Here is an 18,248-nt window from a genome sequence, read left to right on the forward strand (position 1 = left end):
AGATATATTATATCAATGACTCAACTGAGAGCAGCTGCCTTCTGTAAGTCAATATATGGTTAAAAAAAATGACCCATTGGTGAAAATAAATTAAATTCTATATATTTATTTTTAAAATGACAGTAGTTTCAAGCACAGCCGTTCACTCTTGAATTTCAGCTTGTGGAGCTATTGATTAATTTCTTTATTTTTTAGAATAAATCGATTAAGAGAAAATGCCGAACATTTCTATGATGGATTCCTAAAGCCCAGACAACTTGTTGTATTATCCAAACAAAGGTCTATTCAGTTAACTGTCACAAATTACAGAGAAACAACTAATCACTAAATCAGTCAATTAATTCACTACTTGTTTCAGCTCTACTTTCAAGACTATCCAGTGGGCTTCATTAAGCCAATAGTGTTGGCTCAGATGAGACCTTTACTTGGGAACTTTGGTAGTAGTAGTAATAGTATATAATAATAGTAATAATGATGATGACAATTGAATTTATTAATTCAAGTAATTGTAAAATGAGTTTAAATGTTTGTGTCATTGCTGTGCATGCAATAGTTTAGTAGTTAACTTAAAGAGCTGGCTGTTAAATTTGCCTCACATCTACTGATATATGTTAATCATAACTATATATTAATATATATTACTACGTCAGTGGATTGGTATCTCTAGTAGTGCATAGAAATGTTTGAGATAGCTTAGAAACTTTGAACTTCGTTTATCCACCAGAGATTAATGAAATGTTTATTTTATAATAGTATAATATCTTGTTCATTACATATCATGGTGTAATGTCATATATAAAAAATGCATGCATATGTGCTTGAAATGATGATACAGCATATTCTAGTGGTGTTAACACATTAAACAAAAACAATAGTCATTCTACATTTCATTAGTCTTTTTTGCAGTGATAGCTTCATGTTGAATGTTAGTCAATGTAATTTTCAGTGGCATTATGTGTGTGTAAGGACTGTTGCAGTGCCGTCACAGTGCAGATATGTGTTTTTAATGTTATTAGAAACTGCAATGTGAACAATTATCACCACTCCTTGAAGCGGTCAGCGGTATTGTCCATTTTATAAATAGTTAATTAAATAAATAGCTTTGTTTCAGTCCGAGGACAGTGACTATTCCAGAGCACCATGAATCAGTTTGGAGGATGATTCAAGGTGTGGGTTTTTTTGGAAATAATGCAGCCAAAGAATATCTTTGAGGGATGGAACATCTATTATAGTCTTGATCAAAAGCATTACAGCTCCATTTACACCTGGCTTTTCATGCGACATATTGTACCTAGATGTGGTTGATGGTCAGCATTACTATATATCTGTTATGCACAATTTTTCTTAAGCAGTCAAATGGTAATCCATTCAACCCTTTCCCCTGCTTCAATATGCTGATTGCCTTGGCCTGGACAGCTACTGGCTGCCAGCAAATTTAATCCAGGACAGAAAATTATGCAACCACACTCACCCAAGGAGAGCTTTTAAGGCAGCACATGAGTTCAGAATATGGAGTACTACCAAGGTCCTCTTAGGCACGTCTTGCCAGGCAGCAGGCATCTTGGCAATGCCTCTGGGCAGTTATCCTGGGATAACAAGACCAGGCCCCTACCTAAATAAATGGGAAAGGAGCCATAACTTCCGTGGGACACAAAAACTGCATGTATAGAGATAAAAGTCAAATCTAATGGGGGAAAAAAAGCCCCAAAAGGTCAGTGAATCTTCCCAAAATAAGATTTAAAAACACCTTTTCCCAACAGGTTGCGCTTTTACTAGACATGCACATGGTTTCACAGTGCTAAACCCTTTTAAAGCGCCATGACTTGAAGCCATCAGTTACTTTAACTAGAGCACTTGAACAAATGCAAGTTCAATCTCTAATGCTCAAGCTGCCACCTTTTCTATCTATAATGCTTTAAGTGGTTTGTCTCCTCTCTTGTAATGTCTCTGGTACTACTGTAGCTCATTTAAAGTCAGTGAGGATTTGAAAATTATACAAAATATCAGTATTCAGACTGTGTTTTCTGCCAAGGTGTGTCTTAATTGCTTTTCTCTCTAACAGAATCTAAGGATTAATTGTATGATATCTAGTTTCCCCTTAAAACGTTTATCCCTTATTTACAAAAGCAAAATCTTTCACTGTATTTGTATTAAATGGACAATTGAGTTTCCATTTCCTACAAAATTTGCATGTATTTTTCTCTTTTAACCACTGGAGGACATGCCCTCTGGGACTTCTTAATGAAAATTCAGGTCATTTTATATACACCACAGCTATATTGACTGAAAAAATGTGTAAATGTTTGTCAGTTGACTGGTTATCAGTAGCACTGTAGTATTAAAGAGATGGAGGCATGCTGAGCATTAGTGACGCATCTTTAATCTAATATAGTCAAGCTAGCATTAGCACAGCATTGCTCATAAGAAACAGTGACTGAAATGTCTTTCGACTTGCATCAAATGAGGCCCAGAGTTTGTACTTAAAAATGTGTAGTCAACATGATATTTGATGCAAAAGTCCAAGACAGCCCAGGGCATAGTAAAATGTAACCTGTGCTTGTGCTTCAGTAATTGTGGTCCCCTTGTGACCTGCCGTCAATTTCTTCAGCAATCTTATCAAGCCAGCGGTGGAGGTACTGTGTACAGCTCTGGATTTCATTCCCTGGTTTGAACTTTTGTACACAGATATACAATATCTACTGTAAGTCCAACTCAGTCCTTCATAACACCAGCTAACTTTTCTGGTATTGCTGGCTTGCAAAGAGTCACTCACTGTTGAAGTTACGTTTGAACTGCAGTCGAATTGTGATATCAAAATAGCCCCGCAGACCTTGCTGTGCCGTCTGTAATATCAAACTCTTGGTGATAGAAATCTGTTTGTGTCTCATATTCGGGAAATAAGCTTTTCTTAGACACTGGTGTGACTGTTTTGAGCCTTTGTGTTAGAGAGCAGATTGCGTATTGTTGAGAGCTGCAGATTGGATGGTGGCAGGTGAGGAGGTGAACAGTGGGGGGATTAACGACTTCAGAGCACTTGGTGCTGCTTTGGCACTTCACCAGCTGGTGAATAGAAGTTGTTTGAGTTCTCTCACAATCAACACCTATTGTGCCTGATTGTTGCGGTACTCTGGGAATGGCCTCTGGACCAGAAGAACCAGCTTCCTGACATGACCCTGGGTGAGCTCTGTGTCTTCATCCTATTAACATGTTGTTTTGTGTGATGGCTGCTGCTTCCAGTGCTGAGGAATATCCTACCGTGCAAAGATATGTGGAAGTGGTTCAAGGTCTGCAGCAGCAGGGAGAGTGATGTCTTCTGGGAGATGCTGTTTGCCTGTCTGAAGAGCCCTTCCAGATGGTGAAACTGTGAATGTACCTCAATCACTGTTCCTCCCAGAAGCACCTAGCTAGAGGATCTGGGATCCTCAAAAGCCAGGGGGGTCAATGAATACCACTGAGTAGCTGGATGCATAGGAACAATTTATTTAGATTGGTCCAGTATGTAAAAGTGATTAATTAGGGATGTCCCAGCGTAATGTCTTATTTTCCTTTTCTTTCTCAGTTGTGTATCTGCAGATGCTGAGTCCGAATTCAGCAGTTATGTATTCCTTGCCCAACGCAGTCTCCTAGAAATTACATCTGTAATTTTGCATTCAAGTGTTACATACTCACACAAATGTGAGTCCATATCAAGAAATGAGTGATGAATGAATCAGCAACTAGTTGATAATTAAGGAAGCACTGATGAGAATGAATTCCTGAATAAATAAGATTTAAAGACTATATAGCAGGTATTTTTTAAGAACAACACATTTACATTTCTCTCAAAGGGTATTTGTTGTTACTAAGTTATAGTTAAATATCATTTTGAGTAGATATGGTTGCTTGAACAACTTTTTTTACATCAAGAAAATTTTTACATCAAGCATATGTCATCTTGAATCTGCAAAATATAGTTAAACCACCTTACATTTGCATAACTTCAACACACTTTGACAGGTGCCATCCAGGTTTCTCCTTTGTCTGCGTCTGTGTCCTTGTTGCAGCTTGCTTCAGGGCTGTACTTTGTATTGATTTGTGTCTAATTCATTCATCTTTTGCACTTTATCCTACTTGGAGAGATTCAATTTTCACACTATGTTGTTAATATTTTCGTCACACGCCCCTGCCCTGAAACATACACACATGAACAACATTCCCTCCTGTGATCAGTACAGTCAGATGTGGACTAAACTAATCAGTTGAGTGAATAGGGAGGGGTATTTGGAAAAAAAAAAAAAAGAAAGAATCAATGTTGTCCTAGAAAATGAGATTCTTCTGAAAGCTTGGGAGAGTTGGGCTTAACCCAAATCATGAATCACTAGTTAATTAAGCTCTCAGTGAATGAATTTATTTGCACAAAAATAAATCATTTCCTCTATTGAGATGGAGATGGCCAGATGAAAAAGCAATCTCTTGTATTTCAATGCAGTTAGAATTTGCATGCCAGGGCTTAAATTGGTATTCATTTCAGATCTAAGCGAGAAACAAAAACAGACTGCAGAGCTGCACTTTTGTCACTGTCTAATTAGTGAGTCATTTTCCATTCCTTTGGAACTTGCAACTTAAAATGACACAATGTAGGATTCAAGACAGGGGTGTCATTTGCAAATTTGAGGTATGTTTTCTCAGAATTTAAAGTCACTGATTTATTTGATTTTTAAAATTTCTGTAAAGTTACATAAGGCTGCAACAGAAAAGTGACTGTCTATAAAATAAGTTGAGTTTGAGCTTTGTATTGGTCCTCTGCTGAACTCTCCTGCACAGTAAGTAACTTTCATGTTATCATTATTGAAGTTTTTAGCCTTCATGTAAAGACGGAATAATAATGAAATTACCATAATTTGTTTAATCAAAAAATGTATTCAGCACTAAACTTTCCAATCGGGTTGCTCGCTGCCAATCACACAGATGTAAGCGCTACGTCTTAACAAGTCACATACTTTAAGGATGTTGATGACACACTGTGAATAGACTCATGAAAAAAGAGAACAGCCCCTCCCCCTCACTAAACAAACTGTCAAAGTGTCATGATGGAGAGTGACGTGTCCTTTTAGAGAGATTGCACGTACTGTTTCCATGTTTTGATTTCATTTCATTGCCTTCATCAGCAAAACTAAGGCTCTTTGGATGGATGTTATTGAGGATACATGGATATTTTTTGACTATAAGTATTAGTCATGTTCTAATGGTAAATACTGCATAATTACACTATTGAAATTCATCCTTTCAACTCTGTTTTCTGATTTTCATTAATTCCATGTACTGTATTTCCTGTTAAAAATGATAACTACTGAAGAAATCTGCAGCTTTATAATATTAAACTGGTGCGTTGGGCTGAGTTTCCTTGTTTCATGGTGCTATGGATGTGTGGTCGAGGTAGCTTATCCATAGCTGGGCGAAGGACTGTGACATTTCTGTAAAATGATTCTGCTGTTTTGAGCCGTGTGACAGCTGAAATCCTATTTACAAAGTAAAACTGCAAAATTAAGAAAGAAATTTAAAAATGAAAGGGACTCATTTTAGGTTATTTGAGAGAGGCCTCTGCTCGCTATAATGCTGCTCTAATAGCAAGAAATTTAGGCAAAAACAACATTTTCCTCTACAGATCAAGATTTAGGCAGTTGCTGGCTATGTCATGAAGTTATGTTGGGTTAAAAAATGTTAACAGAAAAAATAGATGGAAGGGAAGAGGTCCAGAAAGAAAGGAGAAAAAAAAAAGTACAAATTACCTTCCATTTCATTACTATTCAAGTAATTGAAAAAGAATAACTACAAATGGAAAAAAGACATTTTAACTGTCAAAAGGTTTTTCTGTCCATCAGCATAGTTAATACAGTGTGTGAAATCACCTTTTAAAGAACCCTGCTCCAATCAACTTCCATCTTGAATCATGACTAATGACAGGTTAGTGTGTCAAGACATTTTCTGCTATATTTCCAATAATGACCAGTTTGCTCTGCAACTTTGTTCTGCCCTCTATCTAATGTTCACTCTGCTCTTTCTGCCCTGTGGCACTTTTATTAGCTAGGGCAAGACAAAACAACTAGATCCAGAACAGAATAATCAATCAATTGATCGCCCAAAAAAAAAAAAAGAAAGAAAAAAATGCCAAAGAGACAAAACTCAATTTAAATCAAGTGCAGATTTATTATCTCTACCAAGGAGCAGAGCATGTGAGCAGAGCTGAGCGACTAGAATTTCCACTCCCCGCTTACGTGGCTGTTCGCTCCTTCACTCCATTGCTCCAAGTTATACCAGATAGCTCTGCACAAAGGCCGCTCTCCGCTCACCTAAAATTTCATTCAGCTCTGGTGAAATCGCTCCACGCTCGCTCAAATTTAAAAGAGGGAACAATTCCTGACATTTTCCACCGAATTAGCCTGGGACACACTGCCCGATGTGGCCTAAACTGACGTGCAGCGGCTTTGTTGGAGAGAGAGCCTGTCGATTGAAAGCCTTTTCAGTTTGTAAAGAACAGTAGATTGTTTTGGGCTGTCACCTCGTCCTCTTTCTGTGTTGTGTCTGTTTGAGCCAGTGGATGGCCTTGTACTGCCAGTGGTATCGGAACGGAACTGGAACGAAACAGAACCATCGCTTTGGCCTTTAGATTAAAACCCGCTCTGCGCTCCGACTATATTTCGCACGCTCCGCTCCCCACTTGCTCCGCACTCCGCTCTGTGCTCCGCTCACATGCCCTGCCAAGGAGGTTGTGTTTCATCCATGTCCATTTCTTTCGTATTAATTTGTCAGCAGGGTTACACAAAAAGCTTAGGAAAGCACTTCAATGGAGTTTGGATTGACTTAGAACAGACACCATTAACCTTTGCTGCGGATCTGGATAAGAAGACGGATTTGTAAAAGCAAACTTTACAAGATCACTCAAAATATTCTCATGTAAAACTTTGATTTTTTCTTTTTGTTGTGAGAAGTGCATGTTCAGACATTAAACACCAAGAAAATAACCTCCATTTGTCATAACTATTATTCAAGATGGTACAGAAATTGACCATACAAACAACTATTTTCTGTGTAGCCAAAGCCTGAGCTTGCTTACTGATTCTGTTGCCAAAATATACTAAAAAAACACACAAAATATTATCATGAAAATGGGCATTGTAGTTTATTTTGGGTTAATCTGACACATACTGTCCTGCTCCATCCAACACATTTGCTTCTGCTTGAGTTTACACAGTCTATTCCATTTCTATTCAGATATCAGATAAAACCATTAATTATTTTGTGCAAATAAGTTTAGATTACCACTGAAGTCAGGCTGACATTGTACACTGCAGAAGGCAAATAGTTTAAAAACTGTTGTTGAAATAGCTGTTATGCCTAAGTTGTGTGCAGCACAACCGGGACGCAATTAAACTAAATGTGCTGTAACACAAAATGAACGCCGCAGTAAAGCCAGCAGCAACATTCTTGTTAGACCAGTCAGAGCTTTTTCCATTAGAGTGCAACAATACCCATCTGCTCATCAGGTGGTCAGATTCATGAGGCTACCTTTTCTAATCAGCCGCGGCCCACAGTGGCTCCTCCAAAGACACTGAAGGCAATTAGCTTAAAAAGCATTACTTGACATTTAACTCTGCCCTCCCCCACCCTTTCCATGAGCCAGTGAATTGCTGACATTTGAAGCAGACTCAGGTGGCTGAAGACTGTAATTTAACTCTTTAACACCAAGTTTGCATCAAAGGCCCCCGAACCTAGGGTGCCAACTTATGCCACACTTGCTACAGAGCGAGTGATGTGAGCGGCCAGAGGTCGAGTTTCAGTCCAAACGCAATTACTGGGCTGAACTGAGTTAAAAGTCTGACCATCAAAATAAATGAGACAAAGCACTTTCACGAGAGAGGTGCACAGCCTTCATGTATGGCTCTTTTGTGTGCTGGGGGTGGGTAGTCATTATGATATGCATTTCTGCTTCAACCTCCCCGAGCTGGGGGATAACAACGTTGACTGGTAGGATTATGAATTGTGTAAAATATTTCATTGGACACACAGCATTTAATACAGGTGACCAACAGAGATAAAGATGTATAAAGCAGTTCTCTGAAGCATTTAGTAGTGGCATGTCCCAAATATACACCCTGCTGCCAGTTTATTAGTTATAACCAGGTAAAAATGATGTAGTCTAATGTAATATCCATGAAATGAATCCTAACCTTAAGAAAATAATACTGTTCAGCTTTATATAATGCAATACTGTAATGCATCGCTTAGTTTGCATTGAGTTGCAGAATCATGAGGTATCAAAGTGAGTATCGCAGTTTATGAATTATACATAATTCTGCATCACATCTGATTCTCATTCATTTCCTGCTAATGTTAGTTATGTAATGCTTCTTAGTATAAATAATGAGAGCAGGACTCGGTATCCATAGAGATGAACAACACTGAATGAGCTATATGGGACTAATAGCAGGGTTTCAAGAGTAGATTCACTCCATCAATAAACAAATAAATTAGCATTTTCTATGATCCACACGTGACTAATTCTTATTCAGTATGTTTTTGTCATATGTAGATTCACTAATTTAAGAAGAAAACATCACCTCCTAATTGCCACAATTCAGAACCAGTAACAAAAGCCATGAACAGTGTCTTCAAACAGGCTCTGTTTTAGCTCTGTTCATTAGGAGGTCTCTGATGAACAGAGGTCACGAGTCGAGCCCTGACCTCTCTCTGAAGTTTCCACTTCTAAACTCACTCTAAACTAGTGAAAAAAAAAAAACATGAACTCTTTTCGGAAACAGCTAACTGTAAAATTGAGATACCATCCATTGTTTCATCAAATTCAGAGGTGCTTTTTTCATGTTGTTTTATTCTATTATTCTTGAGTGTTGTCAGACAGTACTAATTACTGTCTATATAAAGGAGGTAATTTATGAGTCGTTATCAATGCAGAATATTATTTCTATAAATAAAATAAAATATTCAGATTTACTAACTAGTCAAATTCACTTAGACACGTGTTACCTAGGTGCATGATTAATAAAACAATCTACTATTTTCATTCATTAGAAAGATTGTTGTTTATGAATGGAATTTCCCCTTAACATTTTATATATCACTGATTATCTTATTGTAAGGGAAAGCAGGAGGTCTGTAAATTTTCAACAATATTCACATTTTACACATTCTGATTAATTCTTCATGTGAGTCTGAAAAGCCATGTGCAACATCCAAAAATTGTGGTTCAATGTGAGGCTTATTGCTATTATTTCTTCTTTCCAAAAAACGTATGGGCTAATAAGTACCTTAACAAATTGATGGATGTTTTACCATTGTCTGGGTAAATACTCGATTAGGATTGGCTGCAGGGTTTTATTCAGTTCTCAGTAAACCAGACCTACTTAGGAGCAGGTTCAGTGAAGTATAGCTGCTGCTCTAAATGAATGTGCTAATAAGAAAAAGCTCACCTGGCGTGATAGCTAGCTAGTCTGGCCTATTAAACATGCTGTCAAATTATGTTTATTGTTTGTCCATAGTACCCAGTGTTTTTGACTTTGAATCTTGCTATCATAATGTTAGAAGGCTGTGGCTCAGGGGTAGAGCCAGCCTCTTGTTATCGGAAGGTCACTGGTTTGATTCCCCTGCTCAGCATGTCGAATAAGCAAATAGAACATGGCTTCCTGATTGCAGTTTAACAAATTATTTGCACAACATCATATGGAAATGAAGATTTTGAGGAAGCAAAATAATACGATAAAAAGTAAAATAAATGACATATGCGAAAAGGAGTGAGAAGAAGCATAGCTTGTTAGCTCTCACCCCTTTGTCTAAATATATATATATATATATATATATATATATATATATATATATATATATATATATATATATATATATATATATATATATACACATATATATATATATATATATATATATACACATATATATATATATATATACATACATACATACATACATACATACATACATACATACATACATACATACATACATACATATATACCTACATACATATACATACCCATACAAATATCTACATACACACATATACACCCACACACACACACATACACACACACACACACACACACACACACACACACAAAAAAACACACACACACACATCCACATTCTTTACCTTTCATCACCATGACACATCAATTAATAAATGATAATCACCAATACTCATTAATGACCATTATCCATTATACCCGGTAAATAACATGTGTTTATACATTTTCTTGAACTGGTTGATATCTTCTGTCATAATGTCCTCTATAAGGTTTATCCTATTTACTTGCGTAATGAATGTTTCCATAGGAACCTCATGGGATGCTAATGATTGTTCCAGCTATTGGTCAGACCCCTTAGGTCCTGCCAGGGTAATGGAGTTATGGCTTTAAATTTAGATCGCTACTTTTAAATTTCTTCGCAAAACACATGAAAATATCGATTAATGGTCTTTTTTTTCTTTGCCAAGTGACTATGGTATAAATGGATAATGTCCTTCAAGGTGTTAATAAAAGTAATTAATTAACCCCTAGAGGCAATTCATTTCCTGATAATGGACACCTCATTAGGCACCATCCCTTGCTGATCATGAAATGAGTTAAGACTGGGCTACATTGTATTCTATGTAGTATTATGATATCAAATGACTATTGAAAAGTGCATAAACTAACTCTGTGTCCGCAGTAGGGTGAGCCATGCCATAACTTTTTCTGCTTCTTTTTTCATAAATATTAAATTTATTCTGGAAACGGATGCTGTAAACAAAATTCTCCCCCAGCCAGAGCCCTGTCTGACCTTGGCCTCTTTCTTTTTTTCTTACTTTCAGACACAAATCGCTATAATACAACTCTTTGTCCACTCTGAACTTTTGGAGATTCACTTTTCATGCTCTTTGATTAAAATGTCTGCTCACATAACATTTTTGTTGTTGCTCACTCATGATAATATTTCTTCTCATGTTGAAGTTGGAAAATGTATATTGCATCTGGAAAGTAATCATTAACTTGGGTTTAAGAATTCATTCTTGACCTTGGAAGCAGCAGTTCTCAACACAAAGTCCATTTTCTCACTTTCTCTAGAAATATGTGTCCATATCGCATGGTCCTCATTAGCACTATGAAGTTTTTCTCAGTGATGTTCATAATAACTCTTATGAGGTACCTCTGGTACTTCTCATAGTCACTGGTTTAATGATGATTTTGTAAATTCTATTCCTAATCCTATTCCTTATCTTGTTAGTGAGAGTATGATTGGGAGTGCAGTTTTAACCATTATTAAGCTGCTGGGTGGTGAGGCAGTATTTCTTATTAATTTCATAAACTTTTGATATATCTAAATGTGTATCATGATATATGAGAAAAAAGGATAAATAACATACAAGGAATACAGCTGGCTGATTAACTGCCTTGAATCACAACAGCCCTACTCATATAATGACTCATGATTTGTTTGGTTGAACAATAATGTTTGTCATTAATGGTATATGTTGAAAAAAATACAAAAAAAAGTATTGTGATTCAGAGTGGATGCACAAGTGCAAATATTACAATATGCTGTACCATTTGAAGAAACCATGAACAGTTTGATTGGAGGTGAACAGTTTGCTAATGCACTTCATGTTTAAAATGATTCCTAAAATCAGCATGATGACATTGTGATGTTTAGCAGTTTTTTAGATTTATTTATTCACATTTTGACCTAATGATGAAGCTAGATGAAAAGTGAAGAGATCAGCAAGTTCACCTTGAGGGGGACATGAAAATGTGTACCAAATTTAGTGTAAAGCCACCTAATAGTTGTTGATGTGGCAATGTAGGAAAAGTCAGGGGATCACCAAACACATTAGAGATCATCTTTTGGTGACCATGACTGTCTATAACAAATTTCTTGGCAATCTGTTTAATCAGTATTGAGGCAGTCAAAGTGGTTACCCAACATTTTTATCCCAAGCATAATCCAAGTGACATCACATTTTTGTAAAAAAGGTTACAAGTTACTTTTAGCTGATACAGATTAGTTGCATGTGAATGTAATTTTGAGGAGACAGGGTTGCCATGATTCTGTCTCAAAGTATCACTCAAAATGTTTTCAAATATTCAGGCTTTCATGTCACTGGAGAGAGAGGGCTAATGACAGCCTCTCCTCCATGATGTGCTCTGCTTTGATTTTACCGGGAGCATCTGATTGTCTGACCTGCGAAGTATGCAGAGAGCCAGGAGATAGCAGTGCATTGTGTCCTATAATTAGTGGTTCCTTTGCATGGTAAAGTGAATAGAGATCCCAGTTGGCCAGGAGACAGCCAATTAACTTTCTCTTCTTCTTTCTGTTACGGCATACTCAGCTTCAGAGGGAATAATTTACCCCCTCTTTCTCTTGATATAAAAACAGTCAAGTGTGTCGAACACTATCATTTACCCCTGCTACATTTCATTCATTTTCCTGCACTGTCATGTCAAATCTCGAAAAAAACCCACAAGTTTTGTATTCTGCTTGAGGAGCAGGTAATCAAAGTTGCTATGGAGATAGCTGATTTATGGTGCAAACTAAAATCAGTTGATTAAGAACTAAAGGGCTTCTAAAAAATTATTTTAGTGTCATATGTTCTTAATGCAAGGTGTGTGCAGGATATAATGTGTGGGAAAAAATGTCAGCAATAAAAGAGAAAAAAAATGGTGATTAACAAACCATGGTCTTCGACATCCAATTAGAACAGTGCAATTAATGTCATTAAGCAGAGTAATACCCAGTGCTATTTGAAGGAATGTTCAATAAACAGCCTCCAGGATTCCACAAAGGAACAAGTAATGGTGCATCAGGCACAAATCATACCTCTTGTGGCCAATCAACACTGAATACGTCACCTTAATTTGAAATGTAGATATCTGTTAGTGTAATGAATCATTCTGCAGAAGAAAATCTGGACAGTGACGTCTCGCTCTGCACACATGAACGTGAACAAAGGAGAGAAGTAGGTCTTCCCACTGTAATTTTGTAAATGTTGCAGTGAGGCAGGGAGATCTATTATTCCCCCCTGGTTTTGTGAAAAATACACAGTAATCACACATAATGGGGCATGAACAAACAAACAAGGGAAATGAGTCACATTGCCCCAGTTCCAGTGCGGCAAAGTAACACAATGTTTTGTTCATTTTGTTAAGCAGTAATATGAATGTGTAGAATTTCAGTATTTCCAACAGATTCTGTGTTTGTGATTCAGATTGTCATTAGTAAGTAATCTTAACAAGTCGGGGGCTTTAATGGTGGTCTCCTTAATTACACAGGATGAGTCTGTATTGAGCATAATCACAAATCATAAAGTTGACCAAAAGAATACAACTCAGGATTTTTTACCCTGCAATTCTGTTGTCAAAACAGCAGGTGAGCAACAACCAGGTACACTTACAAGTTCATACAAAACAACAGGCGTGCATTAAATAGAAGAGGTTGCATCACATTGGGTGTGTTTGCAGGAGGAGTAATACAAGAGAGTGTCTCAGTATGGAAATTCATTCTAGAATGCCAATGGTATGGGTATAAAATTGGATAAAAAATACAGTAATATTCTGTAAAGAAAAAATGGGTAAATATAAAATGAATTCATAAACAGCCTGACATGCAGCACCAAAATCATCGTGTATACAGATACACTTTGAAAGGTAAACAGTGAGTCACTGCTGCATATGTATTCTGACTCATCAAGTGCATCTACATCTGCCCTTTTGACCAGCCTGTCTGCTTGACTGGATCTATTTCCTGTCTGAGGTTGCAGACCCTTTTCACATAGCGTCAGGGAGGGAGAGTCTTGTCGCCATGTGAGGTGTCCAATATCCATTTTTACTTTTGAGTTTGTGACAAAGATGTAGTGGTGATGTAGTGGTGATGTTTTTGAAGAGGACAAGGCCCACCTGTAGTGCTTTTTCCTCACTTCCCTGAAGTGCTTCATCCTTTTATTTTTCCTACCTCCTGCCAGCAATTTTCATCCACAAAGAGAAGCCTAGTGGACACACGGTTTTGTGTTATCTGTAAGTCATCGTTTATCTGTTTCAGAGATACAATCTGTAAGTGGGGGTTTTATCTTTTATTCTGTTATATGAGCATTAAAATAAAAGTATGCCAACAGTGTGTTAATGTCAAATGGATATTTGATCAGACAAATCTTCCATCTCACTTTACATTTACGCATTTTAATGTTCTTCCATTGTCTCATAAACAGCCCTACAGGATATCACCATTTTCCTATATGGAATATAAGGCAGTATACATCATCTGTATGGACTCCCACACAATATTCTACAAAAGATGATTTTTTTTGGAGAGAGTCCTGTCAGCTACCAGCAGAAGCAGGGTCTGTAATGACTAAAGTAAAAAATAATCACCCCACCAACAAATTCCGCCTACGCTGCTTTAACATCCTTAGAATATTCCTTTGGACCCATAGGTAACATGTGATTTTGGTTTTGTTGGCAGCAGACGGGAAGCTGTTACAGTGAAACATATTCATGCAAAACGCACATGGATGAGGCAAAGAGAAGAAGAAGATGAAGAAGAAAAGGTATATTTTACAAGGACACTTGCCCTAAGGATAATTCATGCACTGGATGTATTAGAGGTGGAACCATTTTGACGTTGGATTCAATTTAGTGAATGTGTGTAACATTTGGCACATCATATACAAATATATTACAGGCTTCAAAAGAGGCTTAATCAAACTAAGTCTCACTCTCACAAAGCCTATGTGAAGCAGCTGTTCCTTTACCTTTTATCATATCAAGATTCACACAGACAACAAGCAGTTCTTCAATGTAGAGGGAGAGGCATTTTCAGATGGTTACTGCAAGCTTCAAAGCTGTCCTGATCACAGCTTACATCACAGCAGTAAAACAAATATCACCTCTTTATATTCAAAATTGGTAGTTGATTGTCCACAAAAATGCTTTTAAAATATAGTACTTAAGGTAAAGCTAAGGTTAGCTTTAAAGGATAAGTTCACCTTAAAATGAAAACTCACTCATCTGCTTACCCTCATATCGCTGGAAAAGCCAGGCGAAGTTTTGTAGTTCACAAAACATTTGTGGGGCTTCGCAGAAAAACAGAGTTACAGATTATTTTTTCCTAAACAGCTGAAGCAGATGAGAAAGCAACCAAAAAAGCTTTTTGCTTAGCTGCTACTGTGAAGATATCGACTTTAAAAGGGTGCAAGTAAGTCTTTCAGAATCTACCTCTGATCAAGGGGCTTCTGTAGCCTGGATATACACAGGACGAGCTGTATGGAGACATTTTATGTTCTTGTTCAGTTTGGTTTCTTTTTTGTTATAATTTAAGTTCCTTTTTCCCCACTTGTTTGTTGTCCAGGGATGTTTTATGAGATATCAAACTGCACCTTACTTCCCCTCAGTGTAGGGGTAAATAGAAATTGGAAAAAAGTTCATTTTGGGAGAACTTGTCCTTTAATCAGCTTACAGGGTTTTGGACCATGCTTGTAGCTTTACGATTGGGTTGTAACCTGACTGTTAACAGAACAGCCAGGTACTCCCTCTAAAAAGGTTTAAGTGCTACTTTACATGGGGTTGAGCTTTATTTAAGTCCTGTAGTGATTTGATTGATGGGCTGAATGTTTCAGAAGAGGAAACACCTCAGATGAGTATTGTCCCCAACTTTGCCAATACCTGTTAATACTTGCTTTTCAAAAAATACCTAGAAAAGTTTAGTTGGTTAGAGAAAGCCGACTTCAGCCTGATCTATTCAGAATATGAGTAAATCCCACGCACTGCGTAATGTAAATTTGACACAGGGGTGGAGGAAAACCTAAGGTTGGTAGTGTTAATGTCGATGATGACTCATTTCAATAATCTATGCAATAAACCCTTCGCTCTGCCCTTGGAGGAAGTGGCTCTGTTCATCCTGTGCACCTCTTCCAGGCTCGCGGTAGATGAAATGCATCTATCATTTGGTGTTGTAATTATAGTGTCGTCCCTCTAAGCCAATAATGTACTGTAGTCTTAGTGATGATTCCTGCTAGAGCACATCCCTCGCTCTGTGTTTACCTCAATGTTTAGCATCTCAAGGTGACAAATGATTAAATTCAGCTTTAGTCCTTGGTGACTAATAACTTACAGTTACTGCGGCAACCTGCCCACACCCATCTGTGTGTTTCTGTGAATGTCTCTGTTGCTCTCTCAAAGCACGCACACACACACACACACACACACACACACACACACACATACACGACACTGCTACGTCTCCCTTGTTAATAGCTCTCAAGTCTCATAAGCGTTTTTCCTCGTCAAAATATACTCCATTTATTTACTGTTTTCCTGTCATGGTCCGACAACCACAAGCTGTTGTGAACACCTTGTTATCTTGTTACATAGTTTATGAGCCTAAAATACAATTAAAATAAGACCATACATACAGTAATAGATGTATTGAATCATTTAGGTCTCGTCTAAATTTTTTTCTATTTAATGAGACATTTTAGAGTTTCTTAGGAGTTGGAGGCATATTGAAAGTGTCTGGCAATTGAAGTGTCTGGCTCACCAGTAACTAACTCCTATGATCATTTTATTCTTTTGATTTGCCTCATCATTGGGTCTTTTACGTACTGAAATGTACATATTTTAATTTGTAAATATATAAATGTACCATTCTGAAAACAAAAGATAAGGAAAAGTAAACACTTGCCATTTACAATCTCAGCAAAAAGCATACAAATGCTTACGTTTCAGTAAATATTAAATGCAAATATTAAATGTTTATATAAATATTACTGTTTGTTTTAAAGCAGAAACAGACAACAGTCTCTGATCATAAGTATACCACAAGTTCTTCCCTGCGGTATTAGTGTCCGAAGCAAAGAAAACACCATATAAAACCCTGATCTCAGTGCTATGAAAAGGCAGACTAAAATACTTGGATGTGCTAATAAGTAGGCAGGTTTTTATTTTTTTACTTACTCATCATGTAGGAAGAATACCAGTTTTGAACGTCTCAAGTCCCATTGTTAAATAGAGACGCGTATTAGTGGGGGAACAGTCTGACACAGCACCGGCACTCTCCATCAAATGAATGCCCCGTCAATGACTAATGTTTTAGGCACAAGCATAGTTATATTTTAATGATCTGCTCGCATACAGCTATTGGTATGTGACAAAATTTGAACAGATCCTTTAAGCTCATATGCCACAGGCTTCTAAACAATGATTGTATGCAGCTACTCTGTCCTCATTCATTTTCATTGACTTTAGACAATTTAAAGTTTATCACATTTTCCTGCTAATTGTTTGTCAACATTATTACTATTACTGCTATTATTAATGCACTAATCTCTGTAATGTATGTTAATATGGAAAACAAACACATTATTGTGGGTCACCTGTTACAGTCCTGCATAACAATTCAGATTGTATGTTTCATTTCAATAATGAACTCTCTCAGGCTTAAATAAATACACAAACCTTTTGGGGCAAAAGCTTTCAGACCAAATTAATGTTGATAAGACTGAGAGCCATTGCGCCTCTGTAATTTAAATAACCACAGAGCTGGCTAATGCTTTAGCATTGTCTGTATGCTCTGTGGACAATACAGTCCTATGCCTCAGCTCAAAGCACTACAGTGCACAAAATGCAGAACAGACAGTGTTAAAATCAGTGCTGAAATTGCTTTCACAAGCAAAACAACTTCCCTGGCTTGAAAAATGTCAGTGCACAAACCAATGTTGGACTTGGAGGGGAGCACAGGAAGAGAGTAGTGTTTGTGGGGGAAATAAATTAAACAGTTTGAACAGAAACAGACAACCAGACTAATTAGATATAAGGAATATGACAAATAGTAACACATACACAGGTCTCTCCATTGTTGTTTTGCAGTGGGTCACTGCGGTTACCGTGCACATGGTTAAAGTGTACTTGTTTACTCTGTTTAACTGAATGTGAACCTGCAGTCTGTAGTTACCACTCTGTGTGTCTGCGTGTGTGTTTGGAGGTGGTTCTTGTGCTCGAAATCCTCACATCAGCATTCGCTTACAAAGCGCTTATGTGGCAGAAACAGTGCCGTGAGCGAGCCTCCAGAGTGACAGAAGGTGAATTAGAGAGTGATTAGAGGTGAATTCTAATTCACACTCCCATGTGTCTGCCTGTCATTTGTAGGACAGGGCATTTGCAAACTAACGAGAGGAGTGTCAGACAGGCTGCGGCATTGACACACACATCTCCACA

The 18,248-nt window shown here is 37.3% G+C and overlaps 1 protein-coding gene across 25 annotated transcripts in view; it reads left to right on the forward strand.

Annotated features, from left to right (window-relative positions):
- The window catches only part of LOC119022406, a 231,860-nt gene that overhangs the window by 73,692 nt on the left and 139,920 nt on the right, over positions 1-18,248 (forward strand). For 6 of the 25 annotated variants that reach the window (XR_005075930.1, XR_005075936.1, XR_005075935.1 and 3 more), the window contains exon 2: positions 14,503-14,584. The exons of 18 other annotated variants lie outside the window; for them this stretch is intronic. The gene's annotated coding sequence lies outside the window, so the exon portion shown is untranslated. Of the gene's footprint in view, positions 1-14,499; positions 14,585-18,248 lie in introns of all 25 variants that reach the window. One more of the 25 variants, XM_037103238.1, reaches the window with a different exon arrangement.

The sequence above is a fragment of the Acanthopagrus latus genome, chromosome 1 (assembly GCF_904848185.1).
Source record: "Acanthopagrus latus isolate v.2019 chromosome 1, fAcaLat1.1, whole genome shotgun sequence".
Lineage (NCBI taxonomy): Eukaryota > Metazoa > Chordata > Actinopteri > Spariformes > Sparidae > Acanthopagrus > Acanthopagrus latus.